Source organism: Erinaceus europaeus, unplaced genomic scaffold (genome assembly GCF_950295315.1).
Source record: "Erinaceus europaeus unplaced genomic scaffold, mEriEur2.1 scaffold_276, whole genome shotgun sequence".
NCBI classification, from domain to species: Eukaryota; Metazoa; Chordata; class Mammalia; order Eulipotyphla; family Erinaceidae; genus Erinaceus; species Erinaceus europaeus.
Window position 1 is genome coordinate 86,658 of NW_026647267.1, and position 22,282 is coordinate 108,939.

Sequence of the window (22,282 nt, forward strand, 5' to 3'; positions counted from 1 at the left end):
CAGGTTTACAAGTCAGGCTTTCCTGTCACCCTCCTGTATCACTATACCTCCCTGCACAATAAAAACTCTGGAATTGGGAGTATGCTTAGTAAGCTTTTATTATTTCTCATAGTACCAGGGGGAAAATACATATCCAAATCATCATCCTTTCTCTGCAGAAATAATTGTCTTTCTTTCTTTCTTTCTTTCTTTCTTTCTTTCTTTCTTTCTTCCTTTTCTTTTCTTTTTTCTCTCTCTCTGTCCCTTCCTTCTTTCTCTTCTTTCTTTCTTTCTTTCTTTCTTTCTTTCTTTCTTTCTTTCTTTCTTTCTTTCTATATTTCTTTCTTTCTTTATTTCTTTTTTGAGGACAGAGAGGAAAGTGGCCTTGTGATGGTAGGATGTAGCCTTATGGACAAGTTTACAGACAGAAACATTAGGACTGCCTTTGTTTTCTAAGTGAATAGTATTATCACCGAGTCTTTGTAAGATTTGCAGGGACCATCAAATAGGTTTAGGCTTTGTTCTGGGTAGGAGTGATTCATACTGTAGATCCATTGCCCATTTACATTTTAGTAGGTTAAATAGTTAGTCATTTTCTTTTTTTTTTAATCCTTAACATTTGGGCCTTGATTAATTGGAGCCTTTGATGTGTTCTGTCTTGGCAAATCTAGCCATCACCAGATCAAGCCACTCTGTTTCATGTTCATTCCTTCATGGTAAGGAATAGTCATGTGGCTCTTGGCAATACTGACCTCCCTTGAAATGACAGAGTGACAGTTGAGATTAAGAACAAATTCTATAAATACTGGACCTCATATCTCTTCAAGCTCTTGTTTCCTAGAAGTGCTCTTGTCACACCCTGCAGTGGATTAGCTTAGCTTGGTGGAGAACATGGCAATCTATCTTACTCTACCTAGTTAACCAGACTTCAGATATACTGATGAGTACTGTTAAGTGTTATTCCTATGGCTAAATCATTTAAAAAAAAAAAGACGACTAAATTCATCATGTCACATGCTGATGTTTTATTTGTAGGCACACTTGAAATTTATGAGGAAGTGCTCAGTCAGCCTCACATTACTTAACAGCATTTCCCCTCTCCCACATACGAAAGCATAAAATAATAGAATGCTTTGTTCTTTTCTGTCAAGTGATCTGTACAGGTAAATTTACACAACAGGAAGTTTGCCACTAAGCCACTGCACTGGCACCTTCAGCTTAATCAATACCAATTGGGGGGGAGGGGACCCACAGCATTCAGTGACAGGGTTCAAGGACCCAGAGTGAGGAATAGAAATGGCAAAAGCAAGGGATGACATGGCTTTTGGTCTTCAGTGTTAGTGTTCTTGATACTCTTAAAGAAAATTTAAATCAAGATAACTAAGTGTTCCATTGTTAAGTCTAAACGGTATTTCCTCATAGCCAGAGAGTGATTGGGATCTGGCAGGGCTGATAAGGTACATAGTAGAGAGGTGAGAGGAGATAAAGATTTTTTTCTACTTCATTTGGGGAAAATAAGGTTGGAAATGAGAGAGGTTAAGAGGAAGAAGCAGGAAAAGGAAGCTGTTCCTCATATAGTAGGAATGGGAGTGACTTACTAATGTCTTATTTAGGTTAAGTAAAAAAAAAAAGATTTTGGCCATACTTTTTCAATTAGTGTATTTGCGTAGGATAAGTACTTGAAATCTTACTACATCTTATGATCTATGTGTAGGTCTTGGCATTCAGTGAAATTATTTAGCCTCTGAACTCAGTTAATTTGTAGTACAGTGTAATAGTGGAGATTAAAATAGACATTTTATTTTTTACTGAAAAGTTAATTGCTTACAGAGCAGTTAATGGCACATGGGTATCATCCCCAGCTTTGGTGCAATTTACCAAGCCAGTCCAAACTTTACTTAGTGTTTCCCCTTCCTGTTCTTTTAAAATTTTATTTATTATTTATTTATTTAGCCTCTGGGGCTCAGTGCTGGCACTATGAATCCACTGCTCTTAGTGGCCACCTTTTTTCACTTTATTAGATAGGGAATTGAGGGGGTGGGTAAAGAGGGAGAGAGAAAGATACCTGCAGACCTGCTACACCACTTGTGAAGTTCCCCCCTGCAGGTGTGTGGGAGGGGGCCTAGAGCCCTGATTCTTGAGCCTAGTACTATGTGCACTTAACCAGGTACACCAACACCTGACCCTCCTGGATCAAAATTCTTTATAGGTTGCAGAGGTAGTCTGGCTTCTGAAATTGCATCTCTGCTGAGCATGGTCATTGGCACGTGGATCCATGCCCCCAGCCTGTTTCTTTCCTCTGGGGAGTTAAGGTTCCAAGACACATTGGTGAGGTCATCTGCCCAGGGAAGTCAGGATGGCGTCATGGTAGTGTCTGCAACTTAGTGGCTGAAAAGCATTAAGATATAAAGCAGAAGAAATTGTTTAATAATCAGGAACCCAAAGGTAAGAATAGAGCAGGCAGGGGGTGGGGTGGAAGTTAGCAAGTTGGGTTAAGTGCATATAGTGTTCTTCTTCTTCTTCTAGCGTTTGCCCTTCTTCCATAGCCAGTCAACAGCGTCAGGTTGGAGCTGCTTGTTGCTGGCTTTGAAAGTGACTGGGATCCATGTGGATTCAGTCGGCTAGGAAGGATCCTCAGTTTCCCCAATGAATGGGTACTCACGGGATGCACCACGAGAAGGTCGATCCAATGCATCCCAATGCATATAGTGTGAAGTACAAGGATTCCAGTTTGAGTTCCTGGCTCCCCATCTGCAGGGGGGGGGGGGGTTCCTCACAAGCGGTGAAGCAGGTCTGCAGGTGTCTTTTTCTCTCCCCCTCTCTGTCTTCCCCTCCTTTCTTAGTTTCTCTCTGTCCTATACAACAACAGCAACAATGGAAAAAATGGGTTCCAGGAGTAGTGGATTGGTAGTCTAGGCAAAGAAAAAAAAGTAGTAGAGCAGATGGGAATAAGGGTCTTCATATGGGAAGAACCTAGGAAGTCTGGTTTAGTTATATTCCAAGGGGCCCATGACTTTAGTAGTTTTTGCCTGAGTCTGATAGCTAGCATGCAGGTGAGCTAAAAAAGTATTGTCTGGGAAGATGGTGTCAGAGTTGAGATAGAAGTAGGAAGCGGGATCAGGGCAGAGAGTAGCTTGATTAGGCTAGATTCATCGATAAAAGTTTCAGAAAATTAAGCTCTTCATTAGTTACTTTTTACTGTTTTCACAATACTAATGAATGGAGTTAAAAAATAAAACTGGGGGAATGTGGTGGTGCACCTGGTTAAGCTAAGTGCACATAGTAATAGGCATAGGTACCCATGGCAAGGATATGCGTTCAAGGGGACAACAGTTCACAAGTGGCAAAGCAGGTCTGCAGATGTCTCTATTTCTCTCTTTCTCCCTCCTCTTTCAATTCCTCTGTCCTGTCCAATAAAAATGAAAAAAAAAAAAAAAAAAGACCATCAGAAGCAATGGATTCATAGTACTGGCACTGAGTTCCAGCGATATCCCTGGAGGCAAAACCAAACAAACAAAAAACCTGGTCTGGGGGCTTGGTGGTGGTGCATCCAGTTGAGCACACATGCTCCACTGTTCAAGAACCTGGGTTCAAACCCCTAGTCTCCACTGAAGGATGGGGTAAGGAAGCTTTTCAAATGGTAAAGCAGTGCTACACATGTCTCTTTTTCTCTTCCCCTCTCTACCTCCTTCCTTCTCAGTGTGTCTATCCAATAAATGGAAAAATTAATTAATTAAAATTAAAAGTATTTTCAAAGATAAGACCAGATAGAAGATAACATCACAAGGAACAATCATATATCTCTTGAAAGTGTTAGGAGGGGTTGGGTTTTTTTTTTTTTTTTTTTTTACTTTTTCTTTTTCTTTTTTTTTTGCCTTCAGAGTTATTACTGTGGCTCGGTGCCTGCACTAGGAATCCACTGCTCCTAGAGGCCATTTCCCCTCTCCCATTTTTATTGCCCTTGTTGTTGTTATTGTTGCCATTGCTGCTGCTGCTGTTGTTGGACAGGACAGAGAGAAATTGAGGGAGGAGGGGAAGACAAATGGGGAGAGAAAGATAGACACCTGCAGACCCGCTTCACCGCTTGTGAAGCAACCCCCTGCAGGTGGGGACCCAGGAGCTTGAACCCAGATGCTTGAGCCGGTCCTTGCACTTTGTGCCATGTGCTCGTAACCTAGTGCACTACCTTCCGGCCTCTAGGGTTGATTAATTTAAACTATTCTGACATATAGCTTCATAGCTTAAGAAAAACTAAGTCTTTTTTTCTGTCAAATTCAGTGATAAAAATAGATTATCTTAGAAATTGCAACACATATTTTCAAGCTGATTTGTTAAAATTCCTGAGAATACATTTTCCACTTTATATCAGTGTCTCTAGTTGAGATAAAATATCTCTACAATTTCAGAAATCCTTTAAAAAAGCTTCGGGTATTTCTTTCATATTATTTCATATGTCCTCTTGTATATAAAAACATGTTGGTTCATAGTTGGATATAAAATTTCACTTTAATATTGACAGTCATTCTTCATTGGAAATGTACTCCCTAGAGAGTGCTCTATGGAAGTCATGAACACTGATTTACAAAATAAGTAAATAGTCAAGAGGATGATCTTTTAGAATTTTGTGATCTATTGGGGACTGTAGGGTCCATTGTCTTTATTCTGGTACTACCTTCACCTTTACCCCTTGGACCATTTCTTTTTTATTATTTATTTATTTATTTATTTAATTTTTTATATTTATTTATTTTCCCTTTTTGTTGCCCTTGTTTTTCATTGTTGTTGTTGATGTTGTTAGATAGGACAGAGAGAAATGGAGAGAGGAGGTGAAGACAGAGGGGGGAGAGAAAGATAGACACCTGCAGACCTGCTTCACCACCTGTGAAGTGACTCCCCTGCAGGTGGGGAGCCTGGGGCTCAAACCTGGATCGTTACACTGGTCCTTGCGCTTTGCACCACGTGCAATTAACCCGCTGTGCTACTGTCCGACTCCACCTTGGACCATTTCTAATTGTCCTGATTGTCTCCTCCCTTTACTTGGCAAATATCCACAGTCTGATTCCTTTTCTTTCTTTTTTGTAAGCAGAGTTGTAATAAGTAAATTTTAAGTAACTTATATTCTCATTTATAGCATGAGAATAATTGCTTCTACTTCCTTTTTATACAGTTTGTGGTTATATGCTCTGGAGATAAAGCATAACTACCTGTTATTTTCCTTTGTGTCAAAGTTGTCAGGCTTGACTCCACATCGCCTACTCGTTAGATCTTTGACATTGAGCATACTATTATTTTTTAATGTTATTTTATTTTAATGAGAGAGAAATATCAGAGCACTGCTCAGCTCTGGTTTATGGTGGTGCTGGGTTTTGAACCTGGGGCTTCAGAACTTCAGGCATGAGACTCTTGCATAGTCATTATGCTATCTCCCCAGCCCTGAGCATGTTATACTCTCTGTTCTCTCTGTTTTCACTCATATAAAGTGAGATAATAATGGTTCATCACATGGAATTGTTGTGACAATTGTAAGCAGATAGTACGTAAAGCACTTAGAATTGTGCCTGGCACAAAGTATGTGGAATGGTACCGCTGCTCCTGTCCTTAGTCCCCCTCTTCCTGTCAGTGTCACTGTCAGTTAGGGATTAGCTCTCTTAGTGTGATTTTTTTCCTCCAGGGTTATTTCTGGGGTTCAATACCTGCGCTATACACCCACTGCTCATGGAAGCCTTTTTTCCCCATTTTGTTGCCTTATTGTTGATATTGTTATTGCTGGTGTTGGACAGAGAAATTGAGAGAGGGGGGAAGAGAAAGACCCTTGCAGACCTGCTTTACCACTTGTGAAGGTGATCCCCCAGCAGGTGGGGAGCTGGGCTCTAACCAGGATCCTTGGATTTTTTTTTTTTAATTTTACTCTTTTATGTTTTTAATATATATTTTTTACTCCTCTTTCATTTTACTCTTTAAATTTAGATTATTACTAGAAATAAAAGAGAATAAAGAGAACAACATTGCTGTTAAGATTTATTTTGCATGCATGTCTTTGCCAACAGTTCTGTGCATTAGGCTTGAAACATTGAAAACTACTTTCTAAAAATACTGTCATTCTTCACATCCATGGTTCACTAATTATCCTAGATTTTAAAATCAGGAACCCTGCAATGACATTTTCAGAATGAATCTCTCAGTCTTAGACTTTTTAAAAGTTTATAACTAGGTTTGACTCAGATTGCCTTTACTTAAAACCTTAAAAATACTCATTTTACTGTCCTTTTTATTCTAAGAAATCTTCAGAAATTGGCTGTTTTTGTTTATCACGTTATTTCATGCTGGATCCCCCCAAAATACTTTTCCTGTTTGTTTGTTTGTTTTGGATACCAGCTTTATCACTGGGGCTTAGTGCCTGCATAGTCCCACTACTCCCTATGGCAGTTCCTTCTTTTTTTCCCTTAGGTAGAAGAGACAGAGAGGAAGAGAGCTATAGAGGAAAGGAAAGATGCCCACAGTATTATTCTACTACTACTAATTTTTGTAGCCTACAGGCTTGAACTGAGGTCCTTGTGCATGGTCACATGTGTACTTTACCTACTGAGCTGCCGCCACCCTGGTTCCTTCAGCCCCCACTAACTGGTATCCTGACTATAGAAACTGTCTGTTTTGTTGACTATGCACTAGCCACATGTTACGTTCTCAACATGCTAGCATGCCTACTGTATTTGAACAGTGATGGCATGGCCCATTTATACCCCTTCCCCCTTATCTAACAGGTTTCTATTTGATAGTGCACCGATAGGCTCATGAATCTTGTATACTATATACTTAACTGCACAAGTGAGTCTATTTGGGCTTATACTGGTTGGTGCTAATTGATATTTAATGACTCTTACTGGGATGATCATTTAGGAAGTTCATTTTCATTTTTAGTCCATTAGTGTTGACAGTCTCTCCAGTCCTTTTCAAAGTGTTGGACTTACCATTGAGGTATGAAATAGTCTTCCAGAGTGTAACTTGTGCTCAAGTCTTAGCCATGGTACATGTTGGCTTTAGGTATTAAGGCCAAGTTAACTTTATTTATAGCTTTTGTGTTAGGGTCCTAACATCTCTTACATGAGCTCAGAAGGTGATAATGAGTATGCTCGTAGACATAAAGCTGTTTAGCATAGTGACTGACATACTAAATCAAAATTACTGTTTTTATAGTAGAACACAGATACATCTTTCAATTTACCAAGTCCGTGACGGATTTTCAGGGTTAGGAGACATTTTATTTATTTTGAGAGCTTTCTTCACGTTCATTTGGCAGGCAGTTTGTTTTCATCACCAGGCTTCTCCAGGCTCCCTCTTCTTATTGGAGACAGCTAGGGAAAGACAACACAGCACAGAAGCTTCCTTCACACAGTGGGGGCTTGGGCCCACTATCTGGATTACATGCAGGACATAGCTGGCTCAGCTATCGGTGCAGGTGAGCTATTTTGTCAGTCTGGCAGGTATTTTTTTCCAGGGTAGCATTGTCCCCAGTCAAACATTTTGTTGATATCCTTTAAATATGAGATTTAATTGTTACATTTACTTCTCACTTTGTGCTTAATTTCTTCCTTTTAGATTTCATGACTAGAAATTTCTAGGCTCACAGTAAAATAAAGTTTCACACTTATTGTTTTCTAATAGGCAAATATGAATTTTAAAAATAATTCACAGATATCTTGTTTTGGAGTAGTTCACAAAAAATTATCCCTAGCCAGGTTAATTTAAATGGACTTCTCTTTGTGAAAGGAATTTTGAATAATTGATATGCATAAATTAGTGGTTACTTACCTAAGGATAATTTTCATGTCTTATTTAAACACCTAACCATTGTGCATTTAATGTTATAATACAATGTTTCGAAAGCACACACACACACACACACACACACACACACACACACACACACGCACACCCTCCACCCCCCACCCCCCAGGTAGGTACTTCGAACTTGAACCTGGGTTCTTTCACATGGTAACCGGGTGCTCCACCATCAGGTCCCCACCTCTTATACATTATAATGTTGTTTCTTGTCTGGGATTCCAAAGCAGCATTTGTTATTACAATAACAAATGATAGTTAGGTCTCCACCCTCAAAATATCAGCTGACTTTTTATGTAATTGAATTGCCTTCATTTTTTTTGTTACTCTTAGTCTGTCCGTCGTGGTACTTCTATTTGTAGTGTAAACTGGTACTCCTATTTCATAGTACACCTTAACCTTTCAAGTTCGTATTAGAGGTAACTGGAACTTTTCGTCCAGGGTTTTCATTAACAAATATTTGGCAGTGTTTAGTTAAAGACATTTATAAGAAAGGCCGCATCACGTACATAGATTTATTCTGCTACCTCCTAACAGTGATGAAACAGGGATTCTGAAAAAGTCCTGAGATGTTTTTAATTGAAATACAACCCAGAGAAACTGAAACCTGAAAGTAATGGAAAGAGACATTGAGAAGTGATGGGTTTGTCAACATAGAACGTCAGAAAAATTCAAAAGTGAGGGGATAATGAGAATAGGAGCTTTTTAAATTTTTATTTGTTATTGGATAGAGAGAGAAATTGAGAGGGGAGAAAGAAAGAGAGGGGAGAGAGAGAGAGAGAGAGACAGAGACACCTGCAGCAGTGCTTCACCACTCCTGAGGCTTTTCCCCTGCAGGCAGAGACCAGGGGACTTGAACCTGGCTTCTTGCTCACTGAAATGTGTGCGTTTAAGGTGCACCACTGCCTGGCCCCTTGTTAATTTTTTTAATTTTTAATTTTAAGATTTTTATTTATTTATGAGACAGATAGGAGCAGAGAGAAAGAACCGGACATCACTCTGGCACATGTGTGTGCTGCCAGGGATGGAACTCGGGGACCTCATGTTTGAGAGTCCAAAGCTTTATCACTACACCACCTCCTGGACCACTTGTTTTTGTTTTTATTATGATAGAGATAGAGAAATAGGGGGAGAGAGAAAGAGAAACATCTGAAGTACCACTTATGAAGCTTTCCTCCTGCCGGTGGGGATGTGGGGCAAGGGGCTCAAACTCAGGCCCTCTTGCCTAGTAACTTGTGTCATTTACTAGTTGTGCCCCACCTGGCCCCAGGGGGTAGTATGTTTAAAGAAAACTGTGATTCCAGATGCCTTCCCACATTATTTATAGCAAAGTTATAACTTTGAACAGTGGATATATATATATTTTTTTTTCAGAGCCCAAGACAAGTCTAGAGAAAGCAAGAAAATTGACAGAAATAGAGATAATGTTGGGAGAAGACTTTAAATGCCATTACCGATTTTTAAAAAAATTATTTATTCCCTTTTATTGCCCTTGTTGTTTTATTGCTGTAACTATTATTGTCATCGTTGTTGGATATGACAGAGAAATGGAAAGAGGAGGGGAAGATAGAGAGAGGAAGAGAAAGATAGACATCTGCAGAGCTGCTTCACCACTTGTGAAGCGACTCCTCTGTAGGTGGGGAACTGGGGGCTTGAACTGAGATCCTCATGCTGGTCCTTGTGCTTAGTGCCACCTGTGCTTAACCCGCTGCACCACCACCTGACTCCCAAAAAATTTTATTCTTTGGAATATGATTTCAAGGCCCAAGACTCAATTTTGTCCCTATCTCGCGATATTTTACTTGAATTTCTGCATGGCTTTCTTAAAAAAAAAATCCTACTTTATATCAATTTTCAATTTCTAAGACTACATTTTAGTGCCCTAAATGTTTCCTTTCCTTATAATGCATGATCATATTTCCTGACTGCTGTATACGCTTAGCTATCCCTAACAACAATCAGTAATGGGGGAGTCAGGCGGTAGTGTAGCGCAGATGGTGCAAAGTGCAAGGACCGGAGTAAGGATCCCAGTTCAAGCCCCCAGTTTGAGCCCCTGGCTCCCCAACTGCAGGGGAGTCAATTCACAAGTGGTGAGGCAGGTCTGCAGGTGTCTATCTTTCTCTCCCCCAGGTAATAACAACAACAACAACTACAACAATAAAACAACAAGGGCAACAAAAGGGAATAAATAAATAAATAAATAAGAATAGAATTTCTTGAAAAAGGAAGATTTTATAAACATAAAATCCAAGGTCAAATGATTTTCAAGTTTGAAAAGACCTTTTGAACTTCTAATATGTTGAATTTAAGAAAACACTAGTGCAGTCTTGATATTTCAGAATGACAGGAGGGATATGTGAAGATCCCCAAACTCCAGAATACCAGAAAAAGGAGTGTTTTGGGAGAAGGGGGCAAGGGTTGCTGCATAAGGAAGGAGGCAGGGAGTGAGGGAGGTAGGGAGGAAAGGGATCGAGTGCTTGCTAGTGAGTGTGAGCCAGGCAGTCTTGCACCCAGTTAGGTGCACATAGTACTAAGTTCAAGGACCTGAGTGAGGATCCAGGTTCCAGGTCCATCTCCCCACCTGCAGGGTGCACCTTTCACAAGAGATGAAGCAGGTCTACAGGTGTCTTTCTCTCTCCCTCTCTATCTTCCTCCCTTTCAGTTTCTCTCTGTCCTATCCAATAAAGTGGAAAAAAAAATGGCCACCAGGAGCACTGGATCCACAGTGCATGCACCAATCCCCAGTGACAACCCTGGACAGGGAGGAAGGAGGGAGAGAGGGAGGGAATGAATGTTCCAGCCTTGACTTCTCAATAAAATTATTTAAACAGAGGCCCAATGACTTCAAAGTTCTGGTGCAAATAATTTAGAATCTAGAATCTGAGTGCAGGGAAAAGTATTGATAATGTATTAAGGTAGAATAAACTCATTTTCAATCAGGTAAAGCTAGGTTGTATTTAAATGTATTGAGATTCTTCTACTTCTGGTGGAGAGTAAAAGGATGAAGTTAATAATAAAGGTGCATGTGAAACGAAAGGTAGAGAGTAGTTGTCACTAGTTAAAAAAAAAAAGGACAAAAACTGGTACAAAAAAAAGAAAATCCAGTCAGAGTACTGTGAATAGCAACTGCATAGATACAAGATTCAAAATTTTGGTCTTAACAGTACTTGATGTAAGTGTAACTTCTCCCTTCCTGTAATGTGAAATGTAACATTATTTCCAACTTTATGCCTGTTGTATTATTTTTCTTTATCTGAGAATTGCTGGGGGTTTCCAAATGTGCCAAGTTGTCTCATTTTTCCTCTTCTCTTTCATCTTCTGACTTGCTTGGCTCAAGGATGACACAACCAGAAGGAAAGTTTGTAAGAACTGAATGTCCCCTTGCTGGTGCCTCCTTGCTGGCTGCCTTTCTTACTGTGACTTTGTTTTGTAAAAGAACTTTTGATCCATCTTTCTCCTCCTCCTCCTTACTATACATTTCCAAAGATCTTTATCTTGCCTTCTGTGAGTCAGCCCTTCTTTGAGGAAGGTTTTATTCTCCAGAATCATGTCAAATCTGCATTCCCTTGAACTTCATTTTGCCTCCAATGTTCTCTTTTCCTAAATGTACCTCTTACTCCACCCCTTCTCAGAAGGTGAGAAAGGTTTTCAAGGATAACCTTGTTAATCTTAGGTCTTCAGTCAGTTGGAGGCTCTAGAATTTGCTGTCTTAGCAGCAAATTCTATTGTCAGCAATTTGCTGACAATAATTCATGCATTCATCCATATGTAAATATTTAAAACAATTGAAGTGCTGTAATTAGTTTTGACCTTTTTTACTATACATTTATTTATTCCCTTTTGTTGCCTTTGTTTTATTGTTGTTGTTATTGATGTTGTTGTTGTTGGATAGGACAGAGAGAAATGTAGAGAGGAGGGGAAGACAGAGGGGAGAGAAAGATAGACACCTGCAGACCTGCTTCACTGCCTGTTAAGCGACTATCCTGTAGGTGGAGAGCCTGGGGCTCGAACCACTTAGCCTGCTGTGCTACCATCTGACTCCCTTGACTTTTTTTTGTTGTTGTTAGATCACTTTCTACCTGTGTATTATGACTACCTTTATCCTTCAAGATTATTTAAAAAGATTACATATTTGTCTTTGTCAACAAATTGTTCAGTGATACAGAAAAATTGGTAAAATGATATATTTTTCCCTTTATCCAATCACAAGCTTTCCATGAGACTTACATAGTTAACATATGTCTAACTTCATACACTGCTCCCTAAAATGGTAGATGAGGTAGGTGTTTTATTAGAGCAGGGATGGGGCATGTCCAGCCCACGGGTCATGCTAGGCCCACAGAATCATTTGGTCTGGCCTTGCCAAGGCAGCCTCAGGTGGGATTCAAATCCCATAAATCTAGACTTTTTTTTTAAATAGCAGCATTAATTGCTAATTTTAAAAAGACTTTTTATTTGGCGTGATAGAACAGAGAGTGGGTAAAGGAGTTAGAGAAGGGGGAGAGAGAAATCCAGCACTGCTTCATACTCATGAAACTCCCTCTACCCCTGCGACCAGGGGTTGTGCTTGGCAGTGTGTGCACCAGACCCTAAGTGATAATTTTTAAGTCAATGATTTTGTATAGCCCGAGAATGATATTATAAATGCCCAAATGACATGTGGCTGGGGAAAAAATCCCCACCCTTTTAGAGCATGTATACTACCTGTATAACCAGTAGACTCACATTTGAATCTGTGAAACTATGTTTTGCTAAAATAGAGCAGAAAAATTTGATGTGACACCTATGAGTTGCCTTAACAAAAATCAGCGTTAGAGTAGCATGGTACACAGGAAGATATATGAGAAAGATGACAAGTAATATCATTTTATAAAATTGGGAAAGCAGTTTGAGAGCAATGTATGCATGTACACTCTAGCAGTAGAAAGCTGCATATTTTTATTTAAATAGAGTTGCCTTGCTTTACTACAGTGTCTTATCCAGTGTAACTGTGAAGCAGTTTTATTTGTAATAATCTCACAGAGATGTATTTCTGTTTTTAAAAATTTGTGCCAGGGGGTCTGGGCAGTAGCACAGCGGGTTAAGCACACATGATGCAAAGTGCAAGGACCTGCTTAAGGATCCTGGTTTGAGCCCCTTGCTCCACCTTCAGGGGGGTCGCTTAGAAAGAGGTGAAGCAGGTCTGCAGGTGTCTGTCTTTCTCTCCTCTCTGTCTTTCCCTCATCTCTCCATTTCTCTCTGTCCTACCCAACAATAATCACAATAACAACCACAACAAGGGCAACAGCGAGGGCACAAAATGAGAAAAATAGCCTCCAGGAGCAGTGGATTCATAGTGCTGGCACTGAGCCCCACTGATAATCCTGGAGGCAAAAAAAAAATTCAGGCCAGGAGATAGCTTAACTTAAAGAGTATGCACATTACCATGTGCAAAGACCTGAGTCCAAATCTTGGTCACTTTATGGGAGTATCATGCAAAAAGGGGAAGCTTCACAAGTGGAGCAGTATTGTGGTGTCTCTCCCCTCTCTGCCTTTCTTCCTCTGTTACTCAGCCTCTATCTAAATAAAATAAAGTAAAATCAAAAGTGAGAATTTCAGCAGTTCATTTGCTAGATAAAAGCAACAGTTCCCGCTTTGTCAGTTGTATCCATCTATATAAATAAGTTGTAGAGTTTATGATATGTGCTTCAGAGCTCTACTGATAACATGTATTACCTTTGCTCAGGCAACACAGAGGAAGGTAATTGTGGGACAGCACTGTAGTTAAATATTAAAGTGCCATATCTCATCTGTGGGTCATACCTCTTCTCCCTGTTACCTGTAAGACTTTACGATTTACTATTTTTAGCAGCCATTTAATAAGACCATAGTAAAAACTGAATTCAACAGTTTCGATTTAATGACAGATGATTTTACAGCATGTTTTTCTGTCTCCCTACCCACCCAGGTTACATCAGGCCCAGAGAATTTTTTGATCATTGCATAGTAAAACCTGTTCTACTATAGGAAAGTAGATATACAATAAAAATGTCTCATATGAAAGTCTGATTTCCTCAGGGATATTTTTTTCCACTAAAAGATGACACATTTTAATTCTGGAATATTTGTTCTCCTTACTACCCCTGATTTTAGAACTTTTATATTAAAGCCTATAGACTGCCAGTGAATATTAACCCTCAAGGCTGACTCACTGAAAACAAAGATTTGAAAAATATTCTGGGAGAACGGAAGTGGGATGATTGTCTCCTCATGTTCTAAAATACTGCTCCTTGAGATATGTTCAGCTGAGGGCTGAACTGACAGGAAAAAGTTGTATTTGATTTATATTTTATTTATTTATTTATTTATTGGATAGAGACAGAAGTCAAGAGGGGAGTTAGGAGACAGACAATGAGACACCTGCAGCCCTACTTCACTACTTGTGAAGCTTTCCCCCTGCAAGTGGGGACCAGGGGCTTGCACCTGGGTCGTTGTTCTTGATAACATGTTCACTCAACTAGGTGAGCCACCACCCAACCCAAAAGTTGTCCTTTTTTTATATATTTAAGAAAGGATTAATTTTATTCTTATCCCAACACTTAATTTTTGATTGTGGAAAGACTTGACTTTCTTAGATAATGTTTACTTTGAAAAAAAAAATTCTACTCCGGAGCCAGGCTGTAGCGCAGCGGGTTAAGCACAGATAGATAGCATGAAGCCTAAGGACCAGCCCAAGGATCCCAGTTTGAGCCCTCTAGCTCCCCACCTGTGGGGGTGGGGGGGGGAGTCACTTCACAAGTGGTGAAGCAGGTCTACAGGTGTCTATCTTTTTCTCCCCCTCTTCCCCTCCTCTCATGATTTCTCTCTGTCCTATCCAACAACAACAGCAATAACAGCAACAATAACAGTATCAACAATGACAGTAACAGCCACGGCAACACAATGGAAAAGATGCCCTCCAGGAGTAGTGGATTTGTAGTGCAGGCATGGAGCCCCAGCAATAACCCTGGAGGGGAGGGGGAAGAAAGAAAACAAAAAAACTACTCATTTTTGGTAGTGTAAAATTCTTTAAGAGCTGAATCTCTCTCACCCCTCATTTCTTGTTCTCCTCCCCCACTCTCATATGCAGTAGGAAACTGAAACCTAACTTGGTTCTTGTCTGAGTCACTGAGCATTATAGGAGGTGAATAGTTAGAAGCTTTTCTTTGATAAATTAGGATTATTTTTTCTACTGGAGTTAATGCTAGGGCTGTCTATGCTGGCAAAAATCCACTGCTCCCAGCAGATTTTTTTTTTCTTTAGCTAGAAATGAGAGACAGAGAAGCAGAGAGAGGAAAGACCATAGCACTGCTTCACTGCTTGTGAAGCTAGCTGGCTAAAAGCATTTCCATGTCCTCTTTGTTTTGTTACCTGTTCAGCAAATACTTTTTTTTTTCCTCCAGGGTTATTGCTGGGCTTGGTGCCTGCACCATGAATCCACTGCTCCTGGAGGCCATTTTTCCCCCTTTTGTTGCCCTTGTTGTTGTAGCCTCGTTGTGGTTATTATTATTGCCATTGTTGATGCTATTCGTTGTTGGATAGGACAGAGAGAAATGGAGAGAGGAGGGGAAGACAGAGGGGGGAGAGAAAGATAGACACCTGCAGACCTGCTTCACCGCCTGTGAAGCGACTCCTCTGCAAGTGGGGAGCCAGGGGCTTGAACCAGGATATTTACGCTGGTCTTTGCGCTTTGCGCCACATGCGCTTAGCCCAGTGCACCACAGCCCGACCCCCTCAGCAAATACTTTAATGGTGGATACAATGCACATCTCCCATATGAAATAATAACAAATAATGGATGCAGATATTCTCACCCAGAGGAGGTAGAGCCCTGCAAGTGTGAGCACAGATAATGACTTCCTTCTACAGAGGCGTGGTGAGTAGCAGTAAGGGCATGTCCTCCATACAAGTGGAAAACCCTGACAGATAATCACTTGAGTCAGTGAAGATTAGCACAAACAGTGATAAGCCACCACTAATAGCAAGGACACTTGTCATCATGTGATACAAATGGCACGGTATCTCTGCAGAAAAAACAGAAATCAGTAATAGCCTCATTCTTTTTTTTTTTTTCCTTCAAAATTTGTATTCATTTATTTGTGTTTCTTTTGTTTTACTGTCTTTATTTATTGGCTAGAGGCAGCCAGAAATCAAGAGGGAAGGGTGTGATAGGGAGACAGAGACACCTACACCCCTGCTTCATGTCTTGTAAAACTTTCCCCCTGCAGGTGGGGACCAGGGGCTTGAACCTGGGTCCTTGCACATTGTAACGTGTTTGCTCAAATAGGTACACCACCACCTGGCCCAGAATCATTTATTCATTTAAACAGAGCTGTCTTGCTTTATAAAAATACCCTTTCTAGTGTAACTGTTTCACATTTTTACTTATAACAACCTGAGGAAGATGTATCTAGACTTTTAAAAAGTTGGACAAGTGGGGGGGTAGACAGCATAATAGTTTTGCAAACAGACTCTGATGCCTGAGGCTCCAAGGTCCCAGGTTCAGTCCCCCTCACCACCATAAATCAGAGATAAGCAGTACTCTTCTTTAAAAAAAAAAATCCTACTTAAAAAAATGTTGGGTGAGAGACTGAGAGATTGCTCACCCAGTAGATCTGGACCTAATCATGAGAAAATTACCTCATTTTCTGAGTATCTTGAGTCTGATTTTGAGAAAATCTGATGTCCCAAGTAAGACATATCACACAGAAAATCAGAATACAAGACTTAAAAAATAATAAAAGCTTGTCAAGGTCATTAATTCAAGTTCATTCATGCTACCCAAAATATAGGTAATTCTAGGTTTGACACCCTTCAGCACTTACGGATATGACCTCATTTGGATAGTCTCTGTGAATGAATCGAATTAAGAGGAGATGTCATAGAATTATAATGGACTCTGATCCACTGATTTCTGCCCTTACAAGAAGAAATTCAGATACATCCAGGAGAGAAGGCCATAACGATAGAGACTAAGTTAGGGGGGCCACATCTGTCATTCAGGGAAAATCAGTACATACCAGGAAGCTTCAGACACTGGAGACAAGTGAGAATTTCTCATCTATGTATAGCCTTCTGAGCTTGGCTTTGGTGACACTTGGATTTTGGTTTTTAAGCCACCAGACTTAATTTAAAAAAAAAAATTGCCACCAGGGTTCACACAGAGTGGTCATCTTCTTTTTTCCTTTCCTTCTCCCCCCTCTCCACCCACTTGATAGGACAGAGAAAAATTGACAGGGAAGGGTTTAGAGAGAGAAAGAGGGGCCTGTTGGTGATACACCTGGTTAAGCACACATGCACTAGGACCCAGATTCAAGCCTCCACTTCCTACCTGCAGTGGGCAAATTTCTTCTTTGACCTAATTTCATTATTTCACATTTTGTTTGAAGAATTAAGAGTACATCTAGGGAGTTGGGCAGTATAGCACAGCAGGTAACACAAAGTGCAAGGACCAGCGTAAGGATCCTGGTTCAAGCCCCCTGCTTCCCACCTGCAGCAGAGTCACTTCACAGGCAGCGAAGCAGGTCTGCAGGTGTCTATCTTTCTCTCCCTCTCTCTTCCCCTCCTCTCTCCATTTCTCTCTGTCCTGTTCAACAATAATGACATCAATAACAACAATAAAACAACACGGGCAACAAAAGGGAAAATAAATATAAAAAAATTTTAAAAAGAGTACATCTAAGGGGGCCAGTTGGTGGCGCAGTTGGTTAAGTGCACTTGTTACAATACATAAGGACCCAGGTTCGAGCCCCCAGTCCCCACCTGCAGGGGGAAGGCTTTGCAAATGGTGAAGCAGTGCTGCAGGTGTCTGTCTCTCTCCCTATCTTCCCCTTCCCTCTCGATTTCTGGCTGTCTCTATCCAATAAATACAAAAAGAAATTTAAAAAGTTAAAAAAAAGAGTACATCTAAATTAGAGGCTTACTTTGTCTCCTTCCCCTATTTAATGTTTAATGATAATCGAAGAAATTTAAGTGTACAGATAAATTTATGGGTATTTTGTGCTCTTTATATGAGAATTAAGCAATCAAAAGACCTACTTTTCTAGTTAGAAACTAATCTATGATGAAAATTAATCCAAGAATGCAGTACAAATTAATATTTAGATATTTACTCAGTGTGAAATTAAAATATTCAAAGATAGATTCAGCTCAACATACATTTTCAAGATCATAGTTAAAAGTAGTTTTTAAAATGTAAGGCTTTAAAGCTTGATCACATTTTTTTGAAAATTCTTCAGTAGAAAAGGATATATATATATATATATATATATATATATATATATATATATATATATATATGAATAGTTTGTTTTCCTCGTCATAGGGTTATTGCTGGGACTTGGTGCTGGCACTAAGAAACCACTGTTTCTAATGGCCATTTTATTTCCTTTTTTTTTTTGCCTTCATGGTTGTCCCTGGTGCTTGGTGCCTGCTCTATGGATTCCACTGCTCCTGGAGGCCATTTTTTCCACTTTGTTGCCATTGTTGTTATTGGATAGGACAGAGAGAAATCGAGAGACGAAGGGAAGATGGGGAGAGAAAGACACCTGCAGACCTGTTTCACATCCTGTGAAGCAACTTCCCTGCAGGTAAGGAGCTGGAGGCATGAACCAGGAACCTTGTGCCTATCCTTGTGCTTTGTGCCATGTGCACTTAACCTGCTGCACCACCACCTTCCCCCCTTTTTTTTCTTCTCTCTTTTATTTGGCAGGACAGATTGAGAGGGTAAGGGAAAGATAGAAAAGGAGAAAGATAGATAACTGCAGATCTGCTTTACCACTCATGAAGTCTCCCTCCTGTAGGTTGGGAGTGGGATCTCAAGCCAGGGCCCTTGAGTATAATCACATGCTCTCAGCTGGGTGTGCAGCCACCCAGCCCCCGAGACAGTGCATCAAACAACCTCACCATTGTACTATCCTCTGTAAATTAATTGTCCCTTCCGAGGACATTTTTTGTTAACTTATTTTATTGCTAAAGATATTATCCTTGAAACCTTCAAAGTGAAGAGTGTGCAGTGTGTAACTAGTGATAATACCTTTTTTGATTCTAAAAATGTTTATGTCAGTTAGGTCAGATTTTGTATACTGGTTCATATTCTGGCTTCTTGTGTTACTACTGAAGCAAAGGATTTAAATTATTTGAGGCTTTTATTATATCTATGAAACAGAACTAATAATTCCCTCAAAAGGTTGTTCTAAAGATGGAGTGAGACAAGGTTTGTAAGGAGGTGTGGAGCTCACTGAATGTGCTTTTTGTCCCTTTGTGCTCTCCCAGTGACTATGTCTGATCTAAGACACAGGCTATTAGTGTCCACTCATTTGCAGTACAGCTAACTTTAAAAATACCACATGGCATATTCTCTGTTCAGTTTCTTAATTTATAAATGATAAAGGAACACATTATTTCCTTCAAAAGTTAGTGCTAAGATTAAGCAACCTATGGATTTAAAGCAAAAAAAGTTGGTATAATCCATGGTTCAAGATAAATGGTCCAGCAACAGGAGTGTTCTTTTTGGAATTAGAGTAGTTTTCACAAATGAGTACAGTATTAGTAATTTTCTTAAATGTAGATAGTAGTCATTTACCATGTCTAATATCAAAGCAAGGTCATTAATGATGTTATGGTGACAACAAGAATCACAGTAATCTCCTGCAGCACCATAAACCAGAGCTGATCAGTGTTCCTGCAGGGGAGTCCCTTCACAAGCGATGAAGCAGGTCTGTCTTTCTCTCCCCCTCTCTGTCTTCCCCTCCTCTCTCCATTTCTCTCTGTCCTACCCAACAACGACAACATCAATAACAACAGTAACAATAAAAACAACAAGGGTAACAAAAGGGAAAATAAATAAAAACAATAAAAAAGAGTTTAAAAAAAGTTTAATAAAAAAGTGAAACATAAAAAAAAAGAATCATGGTAAAATCCATAGAGTAATAGGGTTTCTGTATTTCTTTTCAATCTTATACCTTTCTGTCAAATGCTAGTGTGAATATTTTTTCACCTACCTCAGTGAGCATACTTACATACACACATACATTGTTTATGCCAGGGTTGGGACACTGGGTCTCATATATGTAAAGCATGTGCCCTACCATCAGTGATACTCAATTGAATATAGATTTTTCCCTAAATTATGTTTTAACTTATAAACCAGTTTCTCACTAATTACAAAAAGTAAACCAAAGCAATAACTTTATTGCTATATGTTGATTTAAAGACTTCCCCTACCCTCTCAATTTCTGTACCTATCAAGTAAATAAAATGTCACAATTTTTTTAATTGAAAAGAAGTGTATTTAAAAAGACTTAAAATTACTCCTACGACACTAATACTGGCTTTGAGACAATACTGTGTTGCCTTAGGACCTAGAAGTGATTGTGATACCTTCACATGTGTTAGCCACTGTTTTTGTTACCAATATTGCTATTGTAGTTACAATGGTGTCATGTTCTCACCATTTTTCCAAGTTTATATACAACTTCTATGGCAGTACTAATGACACAAAACTAATAAATTAAACTAAATGACCTAGACAAATAGTTGAAGACATCTCTACTAACTGTCTTTGTAAGAGGGATTGAGAAATGGTTGCTATAGGAGGCCAGGTAGTAAGTGCATAGTTGAGCACACACTTGACCATGTGCAGGGACAGAGTATGAGCCCTTGCTGGGAGAAGCTTCATGAACTTCCTTTCTCAATTTCTCTGTCCTATCTAGTAAAAAAGAAGGGAAAGGAGAAAATAGATGCTGGGAATAGTGGATTGGTAGTGTTGACACTGAGTCCAGTATTGGTAGCAATAAAATAAAGTAATAAAGAAAATTTAGAAGACAGAATATGTAAATGTTTAGGATTTTTAAAATATACTTTTAGTTAATTTGACAGAACAGAGGTAGACTGAGATGGGAATGCAGATTGAGAGGGAGAGATAAAATAGATACTTGAAGCACTATTTCACCACTTATAAAGCTTCCCCCTGAAGATGGGTACTAGATGCTTGAACTTATGTCCTTGAAAATTGCACTGTGTGCACTCAACCAGGTGTACCACCACCAGTGTTCAGAAATTTTTAGGCAGATTTTTTAATATGTCATTTGAACAAAATCATAGTTAGACAATATCATAAACTATTGGTAAAAATTGTCAGTGGTCTTTTATTTATAAACTCAAACAACATTATTACTGTCTCCATAATGGTTATCACTTACACCAGAAAACATGCAGTTGATGAAATTGAAATCAAAGTATACATAATCCATGATACTTAATCAAACTCAGACAGATAACCCATGGAGTCAGGACTACTTCTTCATTAACAAGTTTGAAAAAGGATAATCAAATGTAAGATGAATCAAAATACGGGAATATAAACTTTTATTTATATTTAGGGATCTTAAAACCTTCCATATACAATTTTTCCCCCACCAGAACCACTGCTGAGGCTCCATTGCTCTCAGCCACCATTTTTTTTCTCTCTTACCTCTTCTTCCTCCTCCCACTTCTCCTCCTATACTTCCTTCTCTTCATTTTTTTAAAAATAGAGCAGAGAGAAATTGATAGAGGAGGAGAAGATAGAGATAGAGATAACTGCAGCACTGCTTCACTCATGAAGCTTCCCCCCTGCTCATGGGGATGGGGGGCTTGAACCTAGGTCTTTGTACACTGTAATGTGTGTACTCAGTTGGGTGTGTCACTCACCCCCATACAAATTTAACCTGCTGCTTTACTTTTATAATATTTTTAATTGACAGCTTTAACCTTAAGTCATTTTTACTGTTTAACTTAGATACTATATATGTAATTTTAACTTAGATTCTATATTGTAATTTTCAAATGTTGTGGTTTTTTGGTTTAGAATAAGAAGGCTGTAGTAGCTGATGAATTAAAAGTATTTTCATAAGGACATTGATGCTCTTATTTCAAGTCTTTTTGAAACTAGTTTGTTGGCTTTAATATATGCTTTTAGAAGAACTATGTAATTTAATAGCTATAACTAGATGTGTGTGTAATGCCAGAGAATGAGCTGAGGGTCTTGCATATGTGTGATAACACTGAGTGACCTCTTGAGCCCAGATTTTTCTTATTTTTCCTTGTGAGAGGGTGGAGAGAAAGGAGTTATAAAGATACAGGAGATAGGAGATGGGTTGGGGGTATTCGTCATAATGGTTAGGTAAAGAAATTCTCATGCCTGTGGCTCTAGAATCCCAGGTTCAATCCTCTGCACCACCATAAGCCAGAGATGAGCAGTGCTCTGGTTAAGAGGGGAAGGGAAAGGAGGACACCACAGCACCACTCTACCTCCCACAGAGCTCCCTCAGTGCCTTCTTGGTGCTCCTTTGTGTTGCTAGGGCTTGAACCTAGGGTTTTGGCATGACAAGGAGCTTGCTTTACCATGTGAGCCATTTCCTGGCCACCATCTGTACATTTTAAATATAAAGTGATAAAGAAAGCA

The 22,282-nt window shown here is 39.4% G+C and overlaps 1 protein-coding gene across 7 annotated transcripts in view; it reads left to right on the plus strand.

Moving 5' to 3' along the window:
• Window positions 1-22,282, plus strand: part of LOC103117547 (epidermal growth factor receptor kinase substrate 8) — a 133,630-nt gene that overhangs the window by 46,063 nt on the left and 65,285 nt on the right. For 2 of the 7 annotated variants that reach the window (XM_060183889.1, XM_060183892.1), the window contains exon 2: window positions 18,336-18,425. The exons of 4 other annotated variants lie outside the window; for them this stretch is intronic. The gene's annotated coding sequence lies outside the window, so the exon portion shown is untranslated. The remainder of the gene's footprint in view (window positions 1-18,335; window positions 18,426-22,282) is intronic. One more of the 7 variants, XM_060183893.1, reaches the window with a different exon arrangement.